The sequence below is a fragment of the Nansenia antarctica genome, assembly GCF_963989245.1.
Source record: "Nansenia antarctica genome assembly, chromosome: 8".
Taxonomy (NCBI): Eukaryota; Metazoa; Chordata; class Actinopteri; order Argentiniformes; family Microstomatidae; genus Nansenia; species Nansenia antarctica.
This window is the reverse complement of record NC_137678.1, coordinates 10,769,733-10,775,510: the sequence shown is the minus strand read 5'-3', so window position 1 is coordinate 10,775,510 and position 5,778 is coordinate 10,769,733. Positions and strand designations below refer to the sequence as shown.

General features: G+C 48.3%; 1 pseudogene across 1 annotated transcript; it reads right to left on the bottom strand.

Annotated features, from left to right (window-relative positions):
- Window positions 1-392: 392 nt before the first annotated feature.
- LOC308163847 lies at window positions 393-5,305 on the bottom strand (annotated as a pseudogene). Its single transcript has 5 exons — window positions 3,420-5,305; window positions 2,304-3,266; window positions 1,188-2,150; window positions 730-1,034; window positions 393-461 (listed from the first exon to the last, which is right to left on the bottom strand). The product of its transcript is annotated as an uncharacterized misc_RNA (transcript).
- Between the last annotated feature and the right edge of the window lie 473 nt (window positions 5,306-5,778).

Sequence of the window (5,778 nt, the reverse complement as noted above, 5' to 3'; positions counted from 1 at the left end):
ACAAAACAGTTAATACAACTACAGTAGTTATATCAAGTTATAATAAATAAAAAAAACTACGAGAACATTTATTTAAGGGGTGAGTTATTCAAAGGATAGCAAAAGTATGAGCTGCACCATTATATCCACTGAGAGTTCTACGCTTGAAAAGTATTGATTGTGCCCGATAAAGAGCAAGTGGCTAGTACCAACAGTGCTACAATGAACATTCAATCTGTACATTGCAGTGAACAAACAATAAGCAAAAAACAGCCTTCTATTTTCAAACTAATTCACTGCAATTTTTCCCTCCTCCATGAAATGTGGGAATTGGGATTTCGGCCCGCTCGCTTAGCCGTTCTTCTCCATTTCGGCCATGGTGGCAGGCAGGCCAGAGTGGGACCTGTCCATCTTCATAACCCCAAGGAGAGACGCTGGCCACGCCTTGCTGAGCTGTTCCGCATATGAGCTCCAACATGAGACTAGAAAAAAAAACACCACATATTCAAACTTTCATCAGGAATAGAAATGGCTTGTTTACGAAATCATGCACTAAAAGTGAATGTTGACTTACAAGCAATAGCAAAAACACATACTGTACATCACATGGAAGGACCATAGTCCATTATTAAATTCTACTACTAATTAAAAAGTATTTTAAATGCTTCTTTTTTTACATCAGCCACATAATGGGAAACAATGCATCCAGGCTAGACAATAATAGTTTCCCTCTATGATATTCTGCTTTACCTTGAGGTTTCCCTTGATGTTGAAGGCCCTGCCACAGATGGTGCAGACAAAGGGCTTCTCCCCTGTGTGAGTGCGCTCATGGTCCCGCAGGGCACTAGGAGAGGAGAAGTTCTTGCCACAAGTATTACACAGGTGCTGCTTGGTGGATCTGCGCTGTGCACTGGAGCTAGGGGGCTGTCCTCCCATCCCCTGGGCCATCTGGGAGCTATACAGGCCATGGGCACCCAGGGGGCTCTCTGGAGGAATCTGCATTTCCAGCTTGACCAGACTCGGGGGGACCCTCATGAAAGGCATATGGCTGGGAGCTGTTGAGGGGGGAATTTATTTTATTATTATTTCTTTGTACAATATTCCAAATGAATAATCAAACTCAATTCACCTAGCCATGAGGCGATTTCAATAATGTTTTATGTAATGCGTTTGTAATTTAGATTAATTAAAAAAGGTTACACACTCACAATATTCGCCATTGGTGAAAGGCAGGCCAGGTTCTTCTTTGATTAATCTTGGGGTGAAACTGGGTGCAGTCAAGTCCAGAGCTCCGCTAGACTCATTGGCATCCTGGCTGCCACAGTCAGAATCTGGTCTTTGCCCATTCCGGGCAAAATCCTCATGCATGGCAGACAGAGGAGACTCGGACTGATTGCTGCCTATGTGACTGTTCACTGGGGAGGAGGAGTGAAAGGACAGAGTGTCGGAGATTGCTGGACTGCGGTCATTCTGGGAATCCTGCTCCCCAGGTGCAGAGGGGGACTTCTTGGGTGCTCCGTCACTTTCTGAAGCTGTGCTGGTCTGGCGCTGCAGGTCGAGGGCTGATGCGAGGTTCTTCATGTGGTTTTCTAGAGCAGCAATACCAGAGAACATGGTGGGGGGAGCTTGGTTCTGCTGCTGCTCTTCAGAGGCAGATAGTGGGAGAGAATCTGATGTGTCACTTGGCTTCTCCTGGGCATCTAGTTCAGTGTCTTGATCTTCCATGCTCTCATCAAAATCGTTGGCCTCCATGGACTTCTCGTCAGGCAGAGAAGAGTCCATCTCCTCAGAGGCTTCATACTGGCTCTCTGGAAGAGGGGTGTTGGGGATCTGACCACCCATGTGCATGCGGTAATGCATCCTGAGGGAGCATTGGCAGCTGAGCACTCTGTGGCAGAGGTAGCACTCGTTGGGGTCATTGGTCCTCTTCTCCAGCCCATCCACCATCTGCTGTAGCTTAGCAGTTTCTGAGTTACCATTCATGTGATGGAGCGCTCCCATCAGGTCTTTGGGCTCCTGGTTCTGTTCCGACCCCATGGGCTGCCCTCCCATCCCCTGGGCCATCTGGGAGCTATACAGGCCATGGGCACCCAGGGGGCTCTCTGGAGGAATCTGCATTTCCAGCTTGACCAGACTCGGGGGGACCCTCATGAAAGGCATATGGCTGGGAGCTGTTGAGGGGGGAATTTATTTTATTATTATTTCTTTGTACAATATTCCAAATGAATAATCAAACTCAATTCACCTAGCCATGAGGCGATTTCAATAATGTTTTATGTAATGCGTTTGTAATTTAGATTAATTAAAAAAGGTTACACACTCACAATATTTGCCATTGGTGAAAGGCAGGCCAGGTTCTTCTTTGATTAATCTTGGGGTGAAACTGGGTGCAGTCAAGTCCAGAGCTCCGCTAGACTCATTGGCATCCTGGCTGCCACAGTCAGAATCTGGTCTTTGCCCATTCCGGGCAAAATCCTCATGCATGGCAGACAGAGGAGACTTGGACTGATTGCTGCCTATGTGACTGTTCACTGGGGAGGAGGAGTGAAAGGACAGAGTGTCGGAGATTGCTGGACTGCGGTCATTCTGGTAATCCTGCTCCCCAGGTGCAGAGGGGGACTTCTTGGGTGCTCCGTCACTTTCTGAAGCTGTGCTGGTCTGGCGCTGCAGGTTGAGGGCTGATGCGAGGTTCTTCATGTGGTTTTCTAGAGCAGCAATACCAGAGAACATGGTGGGGGGAGCTTGGTTCTGCTGCTGCTCTTCAGAGGCAGATAGTGGGAGAGAATCTGATGTGTCACTTGGCTTCTCCTGGGCATCTAGTTCAGTGTCTTGATCTTCCATGCTCTCATCAAAATCGTTGGCCTCCATGGACTTCTCGTCAGGCAGAGAAGAGTCCATCTCCTCAGAGGCTTCATACTGGCTCTCTGGAAGAGGGGTGTTGGGGATCTGACCACCCATGTGCATGCGGTAATGCATCCTGAGGGAGCATTGGCAGCTGAGCACTCTGTGGCAGAGGTAGCACTCGTTGGGGTCATTGGTCCTCTTCTCCAGCCCATCCACCATCTGCTGTAGCTTAGCAGTTTCTGAGTTACCATTCATGTGATGGAGCGCTCCCATCAGGTCTTTGGGCTCCTGGTTCTGTTCCGACCCCATGGGCTGCCCTCCCATCCCCTGGGCCATCTGGGAGCTATACAGGCCATGGGCACCCAGGGGGCTCTCTGGAGGAATCTGCATTTCCAGCTTGACCAGACTCGGGGGGACCCTCATGAAAGGCATATGGCTGGGAGCTGTTGAGGGGGGAATTTATTTTATTATTATTTATTTGTACAATATTCCAAATGAATAATCAAACTCAATTCACCTAGCCATGAGGCGATTTCAATAATGTTTTATGTAATGCGTTTGTAATTTAGATTAATTAAAAAAGGTTACACACTCACAATATTTGCCATTGGTGAAAGGCAGGCCAGGTTCTTCTTTGATTAATCTTGGGGTGAAACTGGGTGCAGTCAAGTCCAGAGCTCCGCTAGACTCATTGGCATCCTGGCTGCCACAGTCAGAATCTGGTCTTTGCCCATTCCGGGCAAAATCCTCATGCATGGCAGACAGAGGAGACTTGGACTGATTGCTGCCTATGTGACTGTTCACTGGGGAGGAGGAGTGAAAGGACAGAGTGTCGGAGATTGCTGGACTGCGGTCATTCTGGTAATCCTGCTCCCCAGGTGCAGAGGGGGACTTCTTGGGTGCTCCGTCACTTTCTGAAGCTGTGCTGGTCTGGCGCTGCAGGTTGAGGGCTGATGCGAGGTTCTTCATGTGGTTTTCTAGAGCAGCAATACCAGAGAACATGGTGGGGGGAGCTTGGTTCTGCTGCTGCTCTTCAGAGGCAGATAGTGGGAGAGAATCTGATGTGTCACTTGGCTTCTCCTGGGCATCTAGTTCAGTGTCTTGATCTTCCATGCTCTCATCAAAATCGTTGGCCTCCATGGACTTCTCGTCAGGCAGAGAAGAGTCCATCTCCTCAGAGGCTTCATACTGGCTCTCTGGAAGAGGGGTGTTGGGGATCTGACCACCCATGTGCATGCGGATGTGCTGCTGGAGCACTACTGCATTTGTAAACTTTTTCTGGCAGATGGGGCATGAGTGCTGCATCTTGAGGGGGGTGTTGGCCCGATGGACGCCATAATGGGTCTTGAGGTTACCCTTGGTGAAGAACGCCCGGAGGAGAACCATAACCTTGTGGGTGCGGTAATGCATCCTGAGGGAGCTTTGGCAGCTGAGCACTCTGTGGCAGATGTAGCACTCGTTGGGGTCATTGATCCTCTTCTCCAGCCCATCCACCATCTGCTGTAGCTTAGCAATTTCTGAGTTACCATTCATGTGATGGTCTTTGGGCTCCTGGTTCTGTTCCGACCCCATCTCATGGTTAAACATGTTTGAGGAGATGGATGCACCACTGTTTCCTGATGATGAGGGCCCATGGGAGAACGAGTCCCCCCCAAAGCCATCGTATGAAGGTTTGAAGCCCTGCTGCGGTGATGGTTGGAAACCTGGGATGGGGAGGGTAGGCATTGGCTTCATGTCTACCATGTTGGATTCTTCTATGGGCATGGACATGCCATAGGGGATGCCGCTGCTGGTGGGAATGTTGTCGAGGTGCTCTGGCACAGGGTGTGGGTTCATCCTGAACTTCTTCAACGGGTTCTTCTGGTGCCTCTGGAAATGCACTTTGAGATGTGCCTTGGTCGTGAAGCGATTTCCACAGATGTTACATTTAAAGGGCCTCTCACCAGTGTGGGAGCGCAAGTGGATCTGGAGGGCGCTGTCACAGCCACAGGTTTTCCCACAGTACTTACACTTGTGCTTGTACATGTTGTCACCAGACATGTTTTTTGAGTCTGGCATCATGTTGGGGATCTTACTCTTCACTTTTTTCAAAGGATCCACCCCTGATGGAAGACCAGTGAAGGGGCTTTGGAATGCCATGGTCCCTGGGGACTGAGGCAGTAATGCTGGGAGGCGGCTAGCCAGCTCTGGGAGTCCCTTTAACATGTCTCCTTCAGAGGGCATGGACCCCAGACTTCCAGTCATAGAGTTGGGGATGCCATTGGGGTGAGGTCGTTTACCCTGTTTCATGGTCTCCATAGAGAGGCTCTGACTGCCCGTCCTTTTCCTAATGAGGGCTGCTGCGGCAGAGAGCTGCTGAGAGGTGAGCACTTAGGGGGTCCACAGCAGCCGATATGGCAGAGTGGAGATTCTGATGTTCAAGAAACTCTGTCTCATTGAAGAATTCTGCACAACATTTGTTGCAAACCCTGGTCTCATCCATCCTGAACCTTTTCATCTCATTCCCATCCTCTTCAGTTTGACCATCTTGTAGAATCCCTGATGAAAAAAAACTAACAGGGAAATATGAGGTTAACGTCACAACTCAATTTCTAAACAAACGAAGTCCCTACCTAATCATTTAAAATCAAACTTCTCAACCTAGACATTACAAACAAACTCTCCAATAAAGAATTATTCAATTAAAAAACATAAATGGATAAGACCTCAAAAAGTATCACTGTACATAACAAAATATTGTGGGTATTTCTAATATAGCAGTTTTCAATCAAGTCTATAGCCTCTCCTGTGGAAAATGTGGCATATATATTTACACACACACGTAAAATATACTCAACAACAAATAATGGTGACTGAAAAAGGGTTTGTTGCTTTAGTTCAAAGGTTCTGTATGGTTTTGGCTAGTGCAACCAGAGCCAGCAGATGGCATCATCATCATCATCATCATCTCTAATT